Below are 22,207 nucleotides of genomic sequence, written 5' to 3'. Positions count from 1 at the left end.
AAAAAAAAAAAAAAAAAAAAAAAACCTCACTAGAATTTAATAAAGACTCCTTATGGAGATGTGGGCCAATTTAAGGAATCCCATACTGGAAGCACTAGGAAATAACCAGCAGGAACAGATCTGAAAGCTGTTAGCACTGGTAGCCCTGAAGGGGAAAATGGCATTCTAAAAGCTTGGCGGCCATGGAAAGGAGAGGAATATAAATACCTCCCTCCCTCTGCTCCTTCTTGTGCCTCCCTTTGGAAGAGCAGGACCTGATTCCACATGGCAGGGGAGCCCAAGTGATATGGTCCAGGGAGGTTAGCCCCTCCAGGCCTAATTTGGAGTAAACAAGAGTGGAGAATGGATATGGAGAGCAAATGATGAATCACTAACAGAGCATCAGTGGGGACTTTTTAAAAAATAATTGGAGTATCATTAATCATTTATTTGTTGAGGAGGAAAGGCAGATAAGAGAGGCATTATAGAAGGAAGAAAGAGGCAGAATAACTAATGGAATGAGTGAGGAGAGGATGAGATCTGGTTGGCAGAGTTACTCATTTTGGAAAATCAGAAGGATGGCTCATTCCCTGAGACCCCAGGAAGGAGGCAAGCATGTGAGTGTATGTGGGCATGTCCATACACAGAGAGGGGAGACAATCTGGAGAGACTTGTGCCTGGAGAACATTCATTTTCTTGTCAAGGTAAGATGCAAGGTTATTTATTATGAACAAAGGGACTGGACGTTAGCATATGACTTGAAATATTGTTTACTCTAGAATTTTCATTAGGAGTATGGGAAATTGAGTTGACAAGAGAAGATGCACAAGAAGACTGAGAAGGGGTAGAGCTTTGGCTGAGATAGGAAGTTATATAGTGCTGAAAGCAAGTAATGGAAGAGGGAAATATTCATGGTACACATTAATAAGTAAATTGCTAACATTAGCAGCTGTGATATAGTGAAGAAGGACTTATGCTATTTTGGGCTCTTAGCTGTCCTCACCCATACTGATAGACCCCAGAAACCTGAATCTCAGATGGCTCACAATACTCCATCTCAATTGTAATACCATTTATTCTAAAATGTGCCAGAGTTTTATTGTCTTTTTTGGAGGGTGAGAGAAATCTTTTCTGTGTTAAATGTATGATCATTTTTTCCAACCAAAATTTGCAACATGTATTCAGTTTAATTTTACAGTATTATTTTTTAAAAAAAAAATTTAAAAATGTGTTATTTTTAGATATATGTGACTATAGAGTGTATGTATTTTGACATATTATACATATATGGAGTATAACTTATTCTAATTAGGATCCCATTCTTGCAGTTGTTCATGATATGGAGTTTCATTGGGGTTGTATTCATATATGAACATGGGAAAGTTATGTCTGATTCATTCTACCATGTTTCCTATTTCCACCCTCTCTTCCCTTTATTTCCCAATGTCTAATCCAGTGAATGTCTATTCTTTGCTTATCCCCTGTATTGTGTGCTAGCATCCACATATCAGAGAGAACATTTGGCCTTTGGTTTTTTGGGGATTGGCTTATTTCACTTAGCATGATAGTTCAATCCATTTACCAGTAAATGCCATAATTTCATTCTTCTCTACTCCATTGTGTATATGTACCATATTTTGTTTATCTATGCATCTGTTGAAGGGCACCTAGATTGGTTCCATAGCTTAGCTATTGTGAGTTGAGCTGCTATAAACATTGATGCGGCCGTGTCACTGTAGTTGCTATAGTATGCTGATTTTAGGTCCTTTGAGAATATGCAGAGGAGTGGGATAACTGGGTTAAACGGTGGTTCCATTCCAAATTTTCTAAGGAATGTTCATACTGCTTCCCAGGGTGGTTGCACCAATTTGCAGTTACACCATCAATATGTGAGTGTACCTTTTCCCCCACATCCTCACCAACATTTATTGTTACTTGTATTCTTGATAACTGCCATTCTCACTAGTGAGATGGAACCTCAGTGTAATTTTAATTTGCATTTCTCTAATTGCTAGATAATTTTACATAATTTTTAATATCTCTGTCAAAGACCAAGTCTGCCTTCACCTGAAATGTCTAAGGATTCTCCTGAAGCACTTCTCTTCATCCCAGCTGGTGAGATTGGGTGTTGTATTTCTTTTCTCAACCTGTGTGTGGGACCCTAGGCTGCACTGGCTTGGCTTGAGGCCACCTACCTCTGTCTCACCTTCAGGCTGTGGTCTCTGACTAATTGCCCTTTAATTATTCTGTGCTTTCTCTTGCTTCCCTCCACATTCTGGCTTTCCCCACTATCAAGACTTTCTCTTTTGTGGACTCAAACCTTGGCTCACCTAGGGTTTAGGCATATGCCAAATTATGGACTTAATCAATTATTTCTTTTTTTTTAAAAAAAGAAAATATTTGATTTTTGATTGACACATTGTTGTATACATTTATGGGGTACAATGCTACATTTTGATTTATGTATACATTGGGTAATGATCAAATCAATGTGATTATCATATCCAACCTCTTAAACTTTTATCATTTCTTTGTAGTAAGAACACTCAAAATTCTCTCTTCTACTTAGAGATATATAGTACGTCATTGTGAACTACAGTTACATTACTACACCACAGAACACCAGAACTTATTCCTCCTATTTGTAGATTTTTACTCATTGACCAATCTCTTTCTATCTCAAAAACCTCCCTTAGTTCTTACAGTATCTCATAGTTTAAGGCTGGACCATGATATTATGCTTCCCTCTATTTTTGTTTGTTGTTTTTGATTTATTACCTACTGTTAATGATTTGAGTCCTGTTTTGTGAATATTCCTGTCACCAGTAGTTGAATCTTGTCCCTTGGGGTTTATTCAGAAGTGTTGTGCAAATAGTATCTAATAGTCCTTTAAGATGCATGAAGTGGTTTTAGTCTAGCTTTTGAAACTCTGTGGTGTATTCTGAGGGAATCAGCAATTTCTGACCCTCTAATTTCACTACCTTTTGTGGAGGCAGCCTTTTTCCTCACAGTAAGTTTTGATTTCTTTGCTGAATTACTGTGCAATCTTTCTTTTCAGATATTGTAAGCATCACTCTTGTGATATAAATAACTCAGTTTCACTGATAACAGATGAGTATATAGTTGGCCCATTGTTAAGTTTGCTCAGGCACAGATTGACAGTTATGTCATTCTGCATATCCTGTCCCAAGTTCCTTTCGATGTGGATTTCAGAAGTCTTGAAATCTTAAAAGTGAGGATGCATAGTAATGTCTGTATCATAGTATTGCTAGGAGGAGCAAATCACAAAATATATGTGAAACATCTTCACAAACTGCAATGAGCTAGCCGTTACAGTCCCTCCTTTCTAGTATCTAGTAGAGTCCATGACCAGAAGTACAATAATTTAGGAAGCCTTTACCTGCACACAAACTTAAATATTACTATATCTATGTGGAGATAGTCATTTCGTGTGTGTGTAGTGCTTTCAGTTAGCTTATTTATTCTTATAGCTCTATAAGATAAGGAAGGAAAATTGCATCTTATTAGAGATAGACAAGAAAATTGAGGTTCAGAGGGGTCAGGTAGCTTTTCTAGGGCATATAGTTGAAAACATGAGGCTGTTGGAACTAGATTCAACTTCTTCTTAGACTCCTTAGACAAATCCACCTGTTTTATGTTTCTGAAATGGATCACAGAGATGGATGAGAACATTGAGAAAATATTCCTTCATTTTTCCTACAAAGGAAAACTCCACAAGTCTTAGGGGAAAGAATAAGGCAAAGAGACTTTATAACTCCCAATCAGTGAGCCTTTTTTTGTCTTCTTTCATTCAGAGGTGTGCAGAGGTGAATTAGATATTTTGACAAGATCTTTTAGACTGCTTTTAAAAACATGGATCAGAAAAAGCTGTAGCAAAGAAAGCCATTCTTGTGTTTAAAATATTTTTTTGCATAAATACTTATTACTAGAATAATAAAAGCATGATATGATATCATAATTTTAAAATAAATGTACTTAGGAAAATGACTGAAAACCTAGCAGTGGTTATTTCTGGTTGATGAGATTTTGATAGATATTTATTTTCTTTGTTTCTCTGTTTTCTAAATTCTTCACACTGAATATGGATTGCTTTGTACTTGGAAAATTAAACAATTATTGTTTTGAAATGGGCATATGAAGAAAATAGACAAAGCTGAGTAATTAGAAGGCTTGTGTAGAAAATAAAGATATTTTGGAGCAAACAACTCGTGAATAGTGATTTTAAAATTTATTTTGAGTCATTGACTCCTCAGGAAATATAGTGGTGCTGAGAGTAGAGAGATACTGAGAGAGATTGAGCCAAGGGTGCTGTTGTTGGATAAACTCTGCTTTCTGGGAGGGTCAGAGAGGGATAGTGAGCATTCAGTTTTTATTTTGATTTCTGCTTCTCAAGTTTTAAGGTTTAGCATTAGTTCTCAGGATCTAACAAGGCAGCTACAGTAATCATGAGACATGTAGACTTAAGATCTAACTACATATGCTACCTAGATCAGCTGTATGATATTGAGGTGGGGGTAAAATCTTTTCCTGTGTCCTTATTTAAAAATTCTTACCTCATAAGGTAGTGGACAGCATTGCTAAGCCATGAACATTCAAATATATGATGCTATATTAATCAATATTGGATGGCGCTGCCCTCACTCCCCCAATGCTCTACTTGGTCAGGACTTAAGACATTCATGAAGATAAGATGTTTCTCTAGAGCTACTGTCTATCTTAAATATCTGTCAGAACCCTTGGTTGCTGGTGACACCAACCCAATTCATACCTCTTTGACTTCAAAACAGTATTTGCTGGGTAAATGAAAGAGTTGGTTGAAATGTACGACAGCACTGGAGACCTCTGGCCTTAGGGTAACTCATGGAGTAAAATTTAATAGCTACTTTCAATTCTTTTCTTGAGAATTCTAATAATAATATTTTGTTGTCATGTGTTGCTTATCTTTGAGTGTTGGCTAGTCTTTCTCTTATTCTTTGAATACCATGCAATTTTGTGTTGTGTTTGGATATTTTAAATATCATCTTCTGAGACTCTAGACCCTTTTAAATCTTCTGTAGAGCATTGATTTGTTTGTTTTAGCAGGCAGTCAGCCTCCTTAGGTTCAGTCTACATGTTCCTTCTCACCTATGGTGGTTCTTGTGTTGGTTCAGTGTACAGAGGTTTTGTTATCCCTCCCTGGACCCCAGCCAGGGGTGTTGGGGTGTTGTCTACTCCTTGCTTGAGCTACTCAGGGTTTATTCAGAGTGGTAGCTCCCATTGCAGTTCAGTTCTGCCTTTGCTCTGCCTCTTTGAGAATATTCTACACAGGCACAGTGTGTGGGTCATCCTGGGACTTGTGTTGGTTCATACACAGAATGCGGGGGGCGGGGGGCTTTCTCTTCTCCTTTACACTCTGGGATCTTTTCTCAGTGACTCCTTTGTATGTTTCCTCTAGCCAGAAAAATGGATTATTGTGTAGTTCCAGCGTCCATGCTCTAGTGCAGTGTCACTTGACTGGGATAAAGTGACAGGAGAAAGAAGGAAGAAAAAGAATTTCGGTGATTTTTCTCCCAAAGTCTTCCATAGCAGGAGTTCCTTGTTTTTGTTTCTTCATGCAGAGACACAGGTTTTAAGTGCCATTTCTTCACCAGTGCTGGCCTTGAGGCAGGGCTGGAAGAGGTAGAAGAGGGGAAAAGAAGCACGTGCACCTCCCCCTGCCAAGTACACAAGTTCTCCAGCTAACAGGGATCCCTTTTTTTGATCTTCTACCCAGAAAGACAAGCTTTTCTTGGAGATTTTCCAGCCTACACTGTGTGGGTCCCTGATTTGTTTATCTTCCTTTCAATGCTAGGGAAAAAAAAGAAAGAAAAGAAGCCAGATCTTATTTACCATTGTTAGTTGCTGGAAAGTAAGTTTTGGCTTTTCCTCTCAATCTATCTTCTTTTCTTTATTTTATTTTATTTTCTTAATGTGGTGCTGAGGATCAAACTCAGTGCCTCACACATGGTAGGTGAGTGCTCTACCTCTCAGCCACAACTCCAGCCCTCAATCTATCTTCTATTATTTGTTTTGCAGAATCTCAGTTTTTATATTTTTGTCAGAGTGGAATGAGAGGCCATCATGGACTTCCTCAATCTTGGCTGTCACCAGTGAATAATTCATTATAATTGGTCAGGTAGCATGTCTACATTAGGACCCGGCCGGGGGTTGCAGTTCTGTGCCAAAACTGCATGATGTCTTAGAATAGTTCCCCAAAGTGTAATGAGGGCAGAAAGCATGCTGTTACCCAAAGAAATGGAAAGTAATGCTGGGTACAGAACACCAAATATCTACTGTTTCTAATGAAAAGGAAGCCTGTTAATAAATGTTTGTTTTCTAAGAAGTGTAGTTATGACAAGAGTTATTATTAGGGTTATACTATTCATTTAAAAAATTCTACTGATTGGATATCTTATTTTTATTTAGCTCACAAAATTTGCATGAAAAAACATGATTTGGGATGTTAAAAATTTTAGAGCCACTTATCACCTATGCTATTTTTGTAGATGCTCTTTACAAGTAAAGCTCAATTTCAAGTAGCAGCAAGGACAAGATTTAGCTTTTGAATTTAAATGGTATTTTTATAAATCCTTTACATCGGAATTCTGCCAGTGGCTCAGCTGAATTCAAACATGGAGTTGCCCAGCACGGCACCAAATTGTGGTTAGCAAAGTGTGTTGTTCATTCTTCTTCAACTCCTTTTCATCCTTTCTCCCATTCTGTTCCACTTTTCTTTGTCTCCTTTGTGTCTGTACACCTGGACAGAACTTCAGTTAGGGTTAGAACTTAAGTTAGGTAACTTATCCTAAAGTTAGGAGAAATGTGAATATTTTTTGTGTCTTATCAAAGCAATTTCCTAAAAGTAGGGGGGCATTAGTACATTTTAATATTACATAATATAGTTTAACTGTAGAAAAATTTGAAAATATAGGCTCATATAAGACAATACCATGATACTTATTACTCAGGTAATCATCATCAGCCCTTTAGAATATATACTGGTCGTTCTTTTTACACATATTGATTACACACAATTAAAATTCAGATGTATTGCTTCACAACCTTAATTTTTTACACTTAAATATGTCATAAAATTATTTTGTTTTTAAATATCTCTTGCTGTTATCATTTAGAAATGGACTGTATAAAATCCAATCTCATCATGTGTGAACTATAATTTATTAACCAGCCTTTTTGTGGCATATTAATTGTTTTAATGGTTTCTCTAAATAATGCTGTGATGAAAACATACTATAGTTTTCTTGGATTATGTGCCTTGAAGTGGAATTGATGTGTCATGGGGTATATATAATGCATTTCTAAAACTTGCATGCAGTATCTCTTGGTGCTGATTAAATAGTTTGGTTACTCAAAATTTGCAGGAGCAAAGGTGTCTTTGCAGTTTCAGCCTGATTAACTTAAAGAATTTGTAGTTTACATTTTATGTAGGTAAGCTTACAACCATATATAACTAGCCATAACTAGAATTTGTTTTTCCCCTTTTGAAAAATTGTGCTTCAGCAGATCATCATCCAATTTTTATTTGGGTTAGCATAACAACAAACCCCTCAAAAACCCAAACTATAAAGACCACCTAAATCCAACATCCCTTCAAAAGATAGACAGACCCTTCTGCCTGTCAGGAAATTTTATCCATTGAGGGGTAGAAAACTTTTTTTTTTTTGCTGTTTGTTTAAATGTTTTCACATAGTAGAAACCAGCATCACCTCCAGACCAGACCTATCTGATCTCTGCTATAGATAGCCACACTCTGATCATCTTCCAGCTGTGTTCTTCCTCCTCTTCTACAGTCTGTGGGTCAGGAGCTGTGCTACCTGCATGCCACAGCCCACCCTTTGCCTCCTTCATACCACACTCTGGGCAATGTGGCTTTAGAATTATATGCCTAAAATGCCTGAGAGTGCTGCTGACATTGTAGAAGGGCACTAGCAGACAGGCTGTTGTCACCTCTTGTATATGAAGGAGTCTCCTAAGATGTGGCATGGCTAAAGAAGAGAAAGGAATGCCTCAATTTATTCATTTTCTCTTGGTCCTACAAATGTTACGGATGCCAGTGAGATGCTTACTTTGGGACAAGCTGTGGGGTGTGAGGGCGTGAGTAGGAGCAGAAGCTGGAAAGCTGTTAGAGTCTGTAAACAAGTCTGGATGGTGCCTGGCAAAATGCCAGAGGGAGTGGTTTGTGAAGTAAGGCCAGCGAGCCATTAAGTGTGGAGATTTCTTATTGGTTGACTGATGTATCTAGTTTATGCTAATTAAGATAAGCTGTGTGGAATGTATAAATACCTCTGTTGTCCTACAATAAATGGCTTCCACTCCTGCTGTATCAATCTACACAAGTTATTCGTCACCCCCCGGTTATTTTGCTGCAGCCGGACTGCGGCAGAAGGCCACTTAGGCTGTTGGTGGTAGTCATCTAGGTGTCAGGAGCTGGTCATTGAAATAGGGCAGTGGTCAGGAAGACGATCTTCTTGACTATGTAGGACTATTCTGTGGGCCAATTCAAGTGGAGTAATGTTATAAGAATTATATTGGAAAGCTTAAGAGAATTGTGTTGGAAAGGCAAATGTTGTTATTATTACTAGCAATAATAGTAATAATCATAGTGTGAATAAAAGATACGTTCTAGCTAATCTTAATTCTAGGGTAAGCAAGTATGCAGATCAGCTGAAATGGTTTGGGAAAGGGAGCCAGTGTGTGGGCAATACCCACTGAGGGCACCTTTGGGAGAGCAGGAAGGTGGTGGCTCTGCCCTTCCTTGGGATGGTGGTCCAAATGGAAACAACAGTGGTGCTGGAGTGACTGGGCCTGGCCACAAGTGTGGGGGAAGTGCCCCTGAGCTGGATCTCACTATTTAGTTATTCACAGGGTTCAGGAAGATGCTTTTTTCCTTCCTCTTGCTGTATTTGATGTCCTTTAATCTGTAATCTTCCTCGTTCAATATTTTTGGAGGAAATAGCTCTTTTTCTCTTGCTTGCTAAAGAAGAAAAACTGAGAGGCATGCCTTCTCATATAGATTTTCAACCAGTCTTGTGCTTTTATGTCTGTTACTCCCCTCTAATTTTTGGGATGTCTAATGCCTTCAATTCCATCTTTTTGTTGTTGTTGTTGTTCTCATTCTAAGGGTGTGTAGCCCTTAGCTTTCAGATTGTCTTGTTTTGAACAGTCAATTAGAACTCACCTAATGCTTCCCATCTTCCAGAAATATTTGTTAACACCTGGCGTCTATTGCCATTTCCCCTTCGGTTCTCTTTATTTTTGTATGCTTATAGCATTTTCATTCTTTTACTCTGTTCTCTTTAGAAATTTTTTAAGTTCTTGTACAGGTTTGTAGACAGCAGAGATAAGCATATATTTAATTCAGTAAGTTTAGATGCAATTAGTAAGATAATCATTGCATGTGCTTAAAGACTATTTTATATAGAGACACGCATTTTCTTCAGCATCTTCTGTGAGAGTGTCTATGAGGGTTATTAATATTATATATTGTCCTTCTGTAGGTTTCCTGAGAAAATTAAAGAAACCTATAATTTTCCTGAGGAGACTTGTTTTAGGATATTTGTTTTTTTGAAAAATTTCCCTGGCAGTACCTGATAACTGGATGTGGTTCATTTCCTTTAATCAAGAACAGTGAAAATGTAGGTCATAGACTATAGCACATAAGGCAAACCTTTTTCTTTCAGATTAAGAGGAGTCTGAGGAGCAGGGTTAGTTGTCTCTAAGGGTCTTAAATTTAGTAATGGCAGAGGAGAGATTGGATTTTAGGCCTGTTGCCAGTTCATCACCTAACTCTCTTCAAGCTGGGATTGAGGCCATAAAAGGAGAATCCTCTAAACTGGGTCCTTCTAAGAAAGGAACCCCACACACTTTCATTCACACTAAAATGTAAGCCCTATGAGAACAGGGCTTGAGTATCTGGTTTCCAGCTATCTCCAACATCTACACAGTGGCACATGCAAGGTGCCATATATTGAATTAAACATATATTGAATTAATGCAAGGAAGGGTCTTGTTTACCCATATAGACATTGAAGTCAAGTTTCAAATATGAAACTTCTTCAAAACAATTTCCAAAAAACAATACAGTATCAACAAGTGAAGTGAAAAAGATGTGTCATAAATAGATCATGTTTACATTACTTAGCAGTAGGTTTCCATGGTAACCTTGTGTTCTTTTTATAAAAGAAAAATCTGAAAATTGCTGCGTGATTTTTCTGCACTCATGTACTTGATGATGTTGGCTAAGGACCTACTGTAAGTCCTGCGTGTCTCCTTATGTGTTCTCAAGCTTGGGGCCTTTCTACACACTACAATGAAGCAGGCCCACTCATTGGAACTGAAGCTGAAGGGTTTGTGCCAGGCTCTCCTTTCCCTCTTGCTGTTTCACTCTCAAGGAAGTGTGCCAAGTGCTTTGCTGAGCATGACATTCAAGAGCCTTTCTCCCAGAGGAGTAGCAGTCTCCTCAAATACACGGTTGTGCTATTCTCAACATTTTGCATTTAAAAAAAAAAATGGAAGAGAAGGAACTTCACATTAAGAAAATGAAATGAGGACAATGAATTACATCAGCTTCTTTTTGTCCCCTCTCTTATGTTCTTATAGGTATCAGCATTTTCTTTGTTTTGAAGTCAGAGGCTTTCAACTTCCTCTGCTCTTTTTGATTCTATACTAGACTTTGTGGTCCTTGGGCTGGGAATGTGGCTCAAGAGATAGTGCGCTCGCCTGGCATGCGTGCGGCCCGGGTTCGATCCTCAGCACCACATACAAAAACAAAGATGTTGTGTCCGCCGAAAACTAAAAAATAAATATTAAAAAAATAAAAAAAAAAAAGAATTTGTGGTCCTCTGTTGTATCTTTAACTGTAGCCAGTTCAGCCTTTGGAGGATAGACAGCCTCAGAATGCTGACTTTTCTCATTGGTGATTCACAAATGAAGAGACCTCAGTACAGAGTACCAGGCCGCTGTGTTCCTTCATTCATTTGAGTACTTGCTCTCTCCTCGGTTCACCCTAAGATAACCTATTTCACTGCATGCATCTAGGCATGTATCTCTAGGTTGATCTTGCTGCTTACTGTGCCTTTTCAAATTAACTATTTATGAGGAAAGTGGTCAGCAGAATAGTTACAGATCTTGTCTATTTGTCAGGGCCTTCTCCTTGATGCTTTTTCAGACTATTCCATCTCATGGGGATTTCATTTGACTCTGTAAAAATAATACAATGGAGTCACATTTTGCATGCTTTACCACATATATTCTGTAGAATGTGATTCTAAATGTTTAAAGATGTTTATTTTTCTAGAAAACTTGTCTCCTAAAATGCAAGTCCTCTGAGTGCTAAGAAATGGGTGTGTGATAGAGTGCTTAAGGAAGAATGGGCTGTACTAAAATTATTGAGCAATGGTACAACATTGTACCTTATGTGACATGAGACTTAAGGGATTTTTACTGGTATGTACTGTATGTATTTATTTTTTGGTACTGTGAATTTAACCCAGGGGTACTTAACCACTGAGATACATCCACAGCCCTTTACTTTTTTTTTTTTTGAGACAAGGTCTTGCTAAGTGCTTAGGGCCTCACTGAGTGGCTGAGGCTGACCTCAAACCTGTATCCTCCTACCTTGGCCTCCCACTTTAGCCTTCTGTGTCACTGGGATCACAGGTGTGTACTTTTACAGGTGGGATTACAGCCACCACACTGGCTTTTAGTAGTAACTTTGACTAGGTAGATTTTTTTTTTACAATTTTTATTTTTTTATTCTGATTTGTTATATATGACAGTAGAATGTATTACAATTAATATTATACATATAGAGCACAATGTTTCATATCTCTGGTTGTACACATAGTGGAGTCACACCATTGGTGTCTTCATACATGTACTTAGAGTAATGATGACCATCTCATTCCACCATCTTTCCTACCCCCATACTCCCTCCCTTCCTTCCCCCCTTCCTTCCCTCCCCTTTGCTCTATCTAGAGTTTATCTAATCCTCCCATGATCCCCCTCCCAAACCCACTATGAATTAGCCTCTTTATATTAGAGAAAAGTTCAGCATTTATTTTTTTGTGGGGGTGGGATTGGCTAACTTCACTTAGCATTATATTCTCCAACTCTATCCATTTACCTGAAAATGCCATGATTTTATTATCTTTTAATGCTGAATAGTATTCCATTGTGTATATGTACTACATTTTCATTATCCATTCATCTACTGAAGGGCATCTAGATAGATTTTTTTTTTATTGACACACTGACTTGTAGTACTGCTGTTCCTCTTGGAACCTTTATTTATGTTTTCTTATAAAATTGTGTGTCTGTGTGTGTGTGTGTGTGTGTGTCTAGTTCACTCTAACAAAATCATAAGCCTGTTGAGTATAGGAGCTGTGTATTGTTTTAAATCACCCCATACTCTTTAGGCCATATTACTTATTTAATAATTAAGTGCCTGGGAATAAAGAACAATACATATTTTTATATAAAAATGACATTGGTATATACATAAGTCACTTAATACAATATATGTTAATGTCTGCTAGAGTTTTGGTCTTGAATACCTTTGAAAGGCCCATGTGTTAAAGGCTTGGCCCCTGGGGTAGTGATTTTTGGAGTTGGTGGAACTGTAGGAAGTGGGGTCACTGGGGCTATGCCCTTAAAGGGGATAATGGGATCCTGACCCCTTCCTCTCCTTTGTTTGCTTCCTGACTGATGAGGTGAGTATTTTTGCTGCTTTTCTACAGGCCCAAAACAAGGGGGACATTCGATAATGGAGTGGAACCTCTAAAACTGAGCCACAATGCACTTTTTATAAGTTCATTATCTCAGGTATTTCAGGATAATGATGGAACACTGACTAATACAATGTCTCTATAACAGTAATACATATGTATTTTGTCAATATGTAAACATATATATTTTATACATGAGATCTTTTCAAAACACTGTCTAGCCTATGTGTTAAATAGTAAATATTGTTATCAGAATTGAGAAATGAGTCCCAAGGTTTATAGTGAATACCATGAGCCTTTTTTAGGGTCGATGACATTGGTGTTTGGGAGTGCTGTTAGCATTCAACGTTTACTTGGGTATATTCTGACATTCTTTGTTTTAGAAATAAGACAATACAATTTGATGTTTTTGTTGTTGTTATTTAAGAATCTGTGCCTGTATTTTGATTTGTGAGTGCATGTGAGTAGTTGGGTAGTTTTGTGTATGTGGGGTACCTTGATATCTATAGAAGGATAATTTTCCTTTAAGTGTTTTGTGGTCAGGCATAATTCCATGCTCTATTTCTTTTTGGGTTGTTTCCTGGCTCCCACATATTTATAATGTTAGGCTTACAGGGAACTTTGTTGCTGGAGCAGTGTCTTCATGCCCCAATATTCAGTGATTTGCAGACATGTTTAAATAACATTCATCCTTCTCACTGAAGTGCACAAGGCACTAGAGTGTGCAATGACTCACTTAAGTGTGTTTGGAAATAAAATGCCAGGTGCCCTGAGTATATGAAAAATTGCCAAGAATTTTCCCCTTGTCAAGCAAAACCTGTGTAGTGCAAGTTCCTGAATTATCAGTTTCTGTAAAGGTCTTTCTTTGTCTTTGAATCATGAAGACATAAGAATGCATTTTAGCCTTTGGAACACAATTGATCATTATCCTCTATATATTTACCATTTTATGTTAATTAAATTCATACTTTCCTGATTGTCTATTGTCCCTTGAGTTCTTCTTTGAACTGGTGGTAGCATCCTATTGATTTGACATGCTAATAAAAATTACAAACAAAGTCCTTGAAATGACTTTACCTTTTCTTTTAAACTTGTCCCTTAACATCAGAAAATTCCCATTTCTGAAGGATTGATTTAAGCATTCAATGTTTATTTGAGTTGTGTTTAGTTAGGGTCTTGAGTGCTAAGTATAAATCTGAAAATTTATGTGGTGTAATTCTCTTTCCCAGAGTATCATTCAGAATACTTGGGAGAGGCTGTCATATAATGTCTTTTTAGTAATTTTACTATGTAACCCCACTTCTTAGATCTTTCTATGAATTGAAGGGTTTCCTTCAGAAGAGATTTTTTAAATTGTTATTTGTTACCAAGCCATATGAAATAGCCTATTAAATAATTTAAATAAACTCCATCTGGCTTGGACTGCAGTCCAAATCCCTGACCCCCTGTGCTATCCTCTGCATGAAATAGGTTTGTTTTCATTTTGGTATTTTAAATTTCTAAATAAACATGTCAATGCTTCTTGCTTACATCCTAAGAGTTTGGTAACAACAGTAGCTATGGCCCTTTGGAGTCATTGGGTAATTTGGAAAGGGTAAATAGGATAAAAGAATCTTAGGGAAATTAAGTGGTGTATGACACACAACATTACAGCCAGAAAACATAATGCCTTTTTCATCTACTTATTACTGTTCTCATCTTGGATGTGGCAGCCTGGATGGAAATAAGAGAGACGTCCTAATACAAATAACTGGGAACAGAAAAACCTGAAAGCCATTATGCAAATGAATGACCAGTCAAGCTACTCTATCAGAGGATAAGCTGAATAATGCTTCCACCCAAAAAGAAAAAGAAACACAAAAACAAAAGATATCCAAATTCTTATCCCTAGAACACGGAGGTATTGCCATATATGACAAAAAAAAAAAAAAAGGAAGATGTAAATTGAGAACCTTAAGGGAAGATACCCAGATGGGCTTTGAGTGCAATCACAAGAGGAGAAAAGGCCGAGGCAGAGGCTGGAGTCGCACAGCCATGGACAGTGAATGCCAGCAGCCCCCAGAAGCCTAAGGAAAGAGATGGATTTTCCCTAAAGCTTTCTGAGGAAGTATGGCCTGCCAATGCCTTGAGGAGTGGAACTATTTTTCGACTTCTGACCCANGCTGGGTCAAATGGTGGCTCCATTCCCAGCTTTCCAAGAAATCTCCATACTGCTTTCCAAATTGGCTGCACCAATCTGCAGTCCCACCAGCAATGTACAAGTGTACCCTTTTCCCCACATCCTCGCCAGCACTTGTTGTTGTCTGACTTCATAATGGCTGCCAATCTTACTGGAGTGAGATGGTATCTTAGGGTGGTTTTGATTTGCATTTCTCTGACTGCTAGAGATGTTGAGCATTTTTTCATGTACTTGTTGATTGAGAAGTGTCTGTTCAGGTCCTTGGCCCATTTGTTCGCCATGCACAAAAGTGAATTCAAAATGGATCAAGGAGCTTGATATCAAATCAGAGACACGCCGTCTGATAGAAGAAAAAGTTGGCTACGATCTACACTCGGTGGGGTCGGGCTCCAAATTCCTCAATAGGACACCCATAGCACAAAAGTTAATAACTAGAATCAACAAATGGGACTTACTCAAACTAAAAAGTTTTTTCTCAGCAAAAGAAACAATAAGAGAGGTAAATAGGGAGCCTACACCCTGGGAACAAATCTTTACTCCTCACACTTCAGATAGAGCCCTAATATCCAGAGTATACAAAGAACTCAAAAAATTAACCTCCCTTTTTATTTGTTATTTAGATACAGGGCCTAAGTTGCTTAAAGCCTTACTTAATTGCCGAGGCTGGCCTTGAGCTTGTGATCCTCCTGCACCAGCCTCCCTAGCTGCTGGGATTGCAGGAGTGTGCCACTGTGCCAGGCTATCTAATACATTTTTGATCAATAAACTGCTTAGTGGGTGGAGTGGGAAAGGAATTCAAGTCAAACAAGGGGTGCTGTTTGGATAGAGGCTTGCAAGCTAATTGTGTTAGGATGATTGATAAAGCACAGTTGTCTCATTAGAATCAGCTCTAACAAAGGCTTGTTTTGTGCCTGTTTGCAGAAAGATTACCACTTTGAATATACGGAATGTGATAGCAGTGGCTCCAGGTGGAGAGTTGCCATTCCCAATTCTGCAGTGGACTGTTCCGGCCTGCCTGACCCAGTGAGGGGCAAAGAATGCAGTATGTGCTGACTTTTTGATCATTTATTCTTCTCATTAAACCATAACATCTTAATATTAGCCCTGGGTATCAATTATAATGAATTATAATGAGACCTTGGAGAAATGAATGTATCTTGTTGCTGTCTAGCAGAATACATGGGGTCCTTGTGTGCAAAGTCCGTGATAACACATGGATGTATTAAAGTATCCGTATTATTGTTATTTGTAAATTTTTTATTTAAAATTTTGGAGGGCAGAGTGGCAGAATTTATCTTTAGTGGATTTTTAAAAAAATTACATTAAAAATTATTTGTTCTAATTAGTTATACACGACAGTAGAATACACTATGATACATCTTACATAAATGGAGTATAGTTTCCCATTCTTTTGGTTGTACATGTTGTAGAATTCCACCGGTTGTGTAGTCATATATGTACATAGGGTAATAATGTCTGATTCATTATACTGTCCTTCCTACCCAACACCCCCTCCTCTTCCTTCACTATCCTCTACCTAATCCAAAGTAACTGTATTCTTTCCTCGCCCCCTGCCTTATTGTGAGTTAGCATCCACATAGCAGAGAGATCATTCAGCCTTTGTATTTTTGGGATTGACTTATTTTGCTTAGCATAATATTTTCCAGTTACATCCATTTACCTGCAAATGCTATAATTTTATTCTTTAAGGATGAGTAATTTTCCATTGTGTATATATACACACCACATTTTCTTTATTCATTCATCTGTTTAAGGGCACCTAGATTGGTTCCACAGTTTAGCTATTGTGAGTTTGAGTTGTTATAAACATTGATGTGGCTGTGGAATTATTAATTGGGTAACATATCACTGAAAGTTTGTCATTTAAACATTTTTAAGTGTATAGAACTATTATAAGTATATAGAACTATAGTAGCACTAAGTATAGTCATATTGTTTTCCTACTATTACTACCATCTATCCACAAAACTCATCTTGTAATGGATTCCTTTCTTTTTTAAAGCCACAAAAATACCTTGAGGTAATTTTTTTGTAAGTATAACCTATAAAGAGATTATAGAATTACTGAAGGTCATATTTAATAACTTTCCTTTTGAAAATTAAGAAGATTTGAAGTGTAACATTATGAGTTAACAGAGAAATACATTGTGGAATTTATTTTCATGCATAAACTCTTTTTTTAAAAAAACTAATTTGGTAAGTTAGGGGTGTGGGGAGTTTCTACAGTAAAGTAGTCTAGGGTTAGCCTAAGGTTCAAAGTCAGATGGATTTACCTTTTTTCCAGCAGTGTTCCAAATGGTATTCCTAAAAGTTTAGACAGTCTGTTTCTAAATGAACATACAGGTAAGCAAATTTGTTAAATGGAAAACTAATTCTTTCTTGTTCACAGAGCACCTCTCTCTTATTAGCTGGGAGAGCTTAAGCTTAAGTGGTGAGTTCACTGCACTCAGGGAGACTGCAGTAATTCTATGAGAAAAACACCATTATTTCTTGGTGAATGATATTAAATGAATACAGAGAGAACCTGAGTACCTCTCCCCTCAAGACATTAACAAGAGTCTGAAGAGACAGGAGGCTCAGTAGAGAAGAAGGTGATGCGAGCCTAGGGTCTAGGCAGCCTCCTGTGCAGAGGAGAGATCAATTCTCAGTAAGGAGGATTGGGGGGGGGGAAGGGAAACAGAGCCTGAGTAATACCAATGTAGTCAGTTTATTGTAATTGGCTTTGGCTACCTTCCTAGAACATCTGTATGGTATTTATCTATACTTTTTACTTGGCAGATGTCTTGGTTTCATTGTAAACAACTCAATTCTGTCAGACTATCTAACCATTATGAGTAGTAACTCCATATTTGCATGATCTGGTGGTTCTGGCTACCACTGGATGTGGAGATCCATTTGTCAGTTTGAAATCTGCCATGGTGGAAGATTTGCTCCAAATTAAGGGCTTCTTCCCTGGCAGCCAGATTTTAAATATTTAGCAGTACACTATTGATTAAGTGTATTTGCAAAGTTTCAAAATTCTGTTACAGAATTAATGCCTGAATAGTAATCATTACCAACTGAATGATGCTTGAGACCCTTGTTCATTATTTATTGTAATAGTCCATAGATTATTTGAATTTGACCCTCCAGCAAGAACTTTTCTAAAACCTCTGACTAGTAATCAAGTTACTTTTAATTATTACTTACATTAAAAATGATAGTTATTTTAAAAACAATAATACTTATGTGATGGCTGGGACATTTTTTAATCTTTGTTTTTTGTCTAAAATCAGAATTTTCAAATATTCCTGTATAATATATTTGCTCTGGTAGTTTGTAATATGACCTTAAGTCTATGACTTTTTCATTTTATGGTAAAGAAAAATTATTTTAAACTTTACAAGTAAATTAGTTGATCTAACTAACTTAGAAGCACAGTTAATTTGTAATGTTAAACATGTTGTTTACCACATTACCAGTCATTAGTGTTTTGTTGTGGATGGTTAGGGTAATAATAACTGATTATTTCAATGGCTTAGATTTTCTGTTGCTAATAATAACTACCATTTCTCAAATTGTGATTATGTGCCAAACATTGTACTTGGTGCTATATGTCATTATTCCATTGTAATCTTAAAACAGCCCTCTGAGGTAGCTACTACAGGTTGACTGTCCTTTATGTGAAATACTTTGGATCAAAAGTGTTTTGGATTTAAGATTTTTTCTGACTTTTGGAATACTTGTATATGCATAATAAGATACCTTGGGGATGGGACCCAAGTCTAAATACAAAATTCATTTATGTCCTATATAAACCTTATATGCATAGCCTGAATGCAGTTTTATACAAAGAATTTTAAAGAATTTGGTGCACAAAACAATTTCATGGTACAAAACATTCTGTTTGTGGTGATACGTTGATCCCAAGAATTTCAGATCTTGGAGCAGTTTGGATTTTCAGATTAGGGACAGTGTTTCCATTTTTTATGATGAGAAAATCCAGTCTCTAGGTAGTGACACAACTTTCCTTGGTTCATATGGCCTGGCTGAGTCAGATCTCCGATTCAAGTACAGACATGTCTGATTCCAGGGCCTGTCTCATATCCACTGAGCTAACTTGCCACATGAAGATGGCAGCCTTGAGGTGCTTCCAGGTCTTCATATGGGGACATAAAGCTCTCTTGGTGTGCCCAGCATTTGGCTTGTACTGAAAAAGGAAATTAAAAAGCAGAACAGGGCAACTTCAAGTAAATGAAGAATATTTAGGCAATGGTTGTGTAGGACATGATTTCCCTAGATCCCAATGTCTCTAAATAGACTCAAACCCATAGTTTGAAAATGTAGTTGTGTAGATCTTCTTCTTTTGCAAAAAGAGACAATATTGGAGGGCTTTCCTGAGGAAGGGGATTCTAGGAGTATTTATTTAGCAGTTGTAACTTTTTTTCAGAAAATTGATGGGCAAGATGTATTACATATTTGGTTTTTTTTTTTTAAAGACACATAAAAATCTGGCCATAGGGCTCCTCTGAGTGAAGTTAATGAGAAGTCAAATGTCAGTTTTTGTTGTGCTTGAACCCTGGGGTATATGTGCATCCAAGCTTACAGAACTCAGAGTCACGGACTCAGTTATTTATGGGTACTGGTCCCTGTTACCCTCTTGTCCCTTCCTCTGTGGAAAACTTACCAGTCTCATATTGCTGCTCTGTGTAGGCCCCTTAGATGACCTCCTGTCTCTCCTCCTCTCTGCTAGTTCCAGGATCAGCCCTGGTAACTTTACTGCTTCTCCCAAGTCTGTGGGTATCACTCACCTTTCAGGGTCTTGTGATTAGAATCTCATTTCTGCATCACAACACTTTGTAATAATAACCAAGAGAATACAGCCCCAGTTTTAACCCTGTGGCTTCTCCACCATTGGGTCAATCTCCTCTTTTATCCTGGAAACACAAGCATTTCTAACAATCTCTTCTTGACCTTCTAAGCATCCTTTGATGTTCTTAGATCATCAAAAACAATGGTCCTCCTGGAGTGATTTCCTGGGTGATAGTCTCTTTTAATCTTTCTTTGGAAACAGGGCCCTTTGGCCTCAAACTAAAGCTTAGAAGTGAAGACCTGGATATCCTTGGAGATGACATGTGAAGAGAACTCTTTTATGTGTTTTCAGACAAGTCTAAAACAGTGAGAGAGAAATAAACATAATATATCTCTTTTATATTCTCACATTTTAAGGGGGATATGTGCCATGTATTGCTTACCCTTTCAAATATTTCTGAGTCTTAGACTTCAGTTACAACCCTAACATCATAGTCTAATTAAGGATGACAATTTAAATATAATTCACTTGGTGTGTAAGCATTAAATGGATCATTGTCTTGCGGATATTGTTTAATCTTGTACTTCAGAATTCATAATATGCAAATCAATAATACATATGAAATAATCATTATTATTAAATGTATGACATGAAATGGTTGTCTATATGGATATATTTGTGCATGTATATGTATATAATGTGTAGTACATGTGTTTGAGTTACTTTTGTATTGTATTTCTCATATAGGATTTAGTGAATTAATGTGGTTTCAATGAGACATTACTTTTACATAAGTACGATTACATGTGTATTGTGGTTTTCACTGATGAAAAAAAAAAGAGAGAGACTTTCACTTTGACAAAGAGAGAATTCCTTAGAAAGTCATGGATACTAAAGGAGCAGGGGCCTTTGGCTACTTTGAGCTCATGCATGACATCACCAGATACTTTGGGGCAAGGATATTTGTGCATATTAGAAAGGGGACTCTCAGTGCAGTTTGATTCTCTAATGTTCCTGGAGAATTGGGCTCAACTGACAGAGTTCATGATCCTTGTGGGTTTGTAGTGAAATTTTACACAGAAGATGATAACTTGAATCTTGTTGGAAATAATGCTCTCATTTTCTTCATCAGGGATGCCATATTGTTTCCATCAATGAACCATAGCTGAAACAGAAATCCCCAAATATACCTGAAGATCTGGACATGGTCTGAGACTTCTGGAACCTACTTCCTGAGTCTCTGATCAGGTTTCTTTCTTATCCAGTGATCAAGGGATTAATGGACATCAGTACATGAGTGGATATGGATCACACACTTTCAAGCTGGTTAATGCAAATGAAGAGGCGCTTTATTGTAAATTCTAATATAAGACTGATGAGGGCATTAAAAAACCTTTCTGTTAAAAATGCAGCAAGAATTTCCCAGGAAAATGCTGACTCTGGCCTCCAGGATATTTTTTTTTTAAATATACTTATTTTTTTAGTTGTAGTTGTCAATATCTTTATTTTTTATTTATTTATTTTTATGTGGTGCTGAGGATCAAACCCAGGGCCTTGCACACGCTAGGCTAGCACTCTACCGCTAAGCTACAACCCCAGCCCTTCCAGAATCTTTTTTTAACACCACTACCACCCACAGTTCCTCCTCTTGAAATTTTACATCTTGGTCATGTTGTTTAATCAGGCAGAAACTTTTCCATTTAATCCATTTGATGTCACTAAGGTTTGACCTCATAATCCTTTTATCCCAGTTGGTAAATTGGTCTTATACTGGAATCCAATTAATTACTTTGCTGAGGTTGAACAGATGGACTTTGTGTAAGCAACATGCTTCCCAGTCCTTACAAAATGCTGCAGGGACACCTTTTCCTATCCTGACATTCACTTCTACCACCTGCAATCCAGATGTCTTTGGATACCCATGAACTGTCCCTTTTGTGCTGGAGTAGCCATCTATGATTATGATATGCCTGTGCCCATGTGCATGCACAACAGTCAGGGTGCTTCTCCAGATTACTCTCTCAATAGCTTTAGTGCTCCAGAACAACTCTTCTGAATGTTCCGCAGATGTTCTGTGCTTTGACAGTGCCAATGATGACAGCGCCACTCAGGTATGAACATTCTATGTGGACATGTTGAGTGAAGAGTAGAGGAAATTCCTGAGTGAGAACACTGCTGGCCATCAGAAGACACATAACTTTTCATCTAGAAGAAAGTAGTCAAGGACTTCACTGATGTCCATGATGCCTATGGAGCTATGTCCAGGCTGTTTTGGACAAATATAGCACTGAGAAGTGTGAGAACATGATTCAGACTTTTATGTAGTTTGAGTCTTACTTGGATGTAAGAGAGGAAGCTAATCTGTGAGGCCAGAGAGCCAAGTGCTTTGCCAAGGAGATGTCTGCCTTTGAAACAAAGCATAATGTTGATGGATGTGACCCACTCATGGCT

At 37.5% G+C, this 22,207-nt stretch overlaps 1 protein-coding gene and 2 pseudogenes across 2 annotated transcripts in view; all 3 read left to right on the top strand.

Annotated features, from left to right (window-relative positions):
* The window catches only part of Elapor2 (endosome-lysosome associated apoptosis and autophagy regulator family member 2), a 163,815-nt gene that overhangs the window by 64,873 nt on the left and 76,735 nt on the right, over positions 1-22,207 (top strand). The window contains exon 2 of one of the 2 annotated variants that reach the window (XM_048799554.1): positions 15,865-15,985. The gene's annotated coding sequence lies outside the window, so the exon portion shown is untranslated. Of the gene's footprint in view, positions 1-15,864; positions 15,986-22,207 lie in introns of those variants that run through there. The other variant, XM_048799553.1, reaches the window with a different exon arrangement.
* On the top strand, positions 14,324-21,646 carry LOC125610370 (annotated as a pseudogene).
* LOC107152636 lies at positions 21,414-22,081 on the top strand (annotated as a pseudogene).

This window comes from Marmota marmota, unplaced genomic scaffold (genome assembly GCF_001458135.2).
Source record: "Marmota marmota marmota unplaced genomic scaffold, marMar, whole genome shotgun sequence".
Taxonomy (NCBI): Eukaryota; Metazoa; Chordata; class Mammalia; order Rodentia; family Sciuridae; genus Marmota; species Marmota marmota.
Note: the sequence above shows the minus strand (reverse complement) of the source record. Positions and strands in the feature narration are given on the sequence as shown.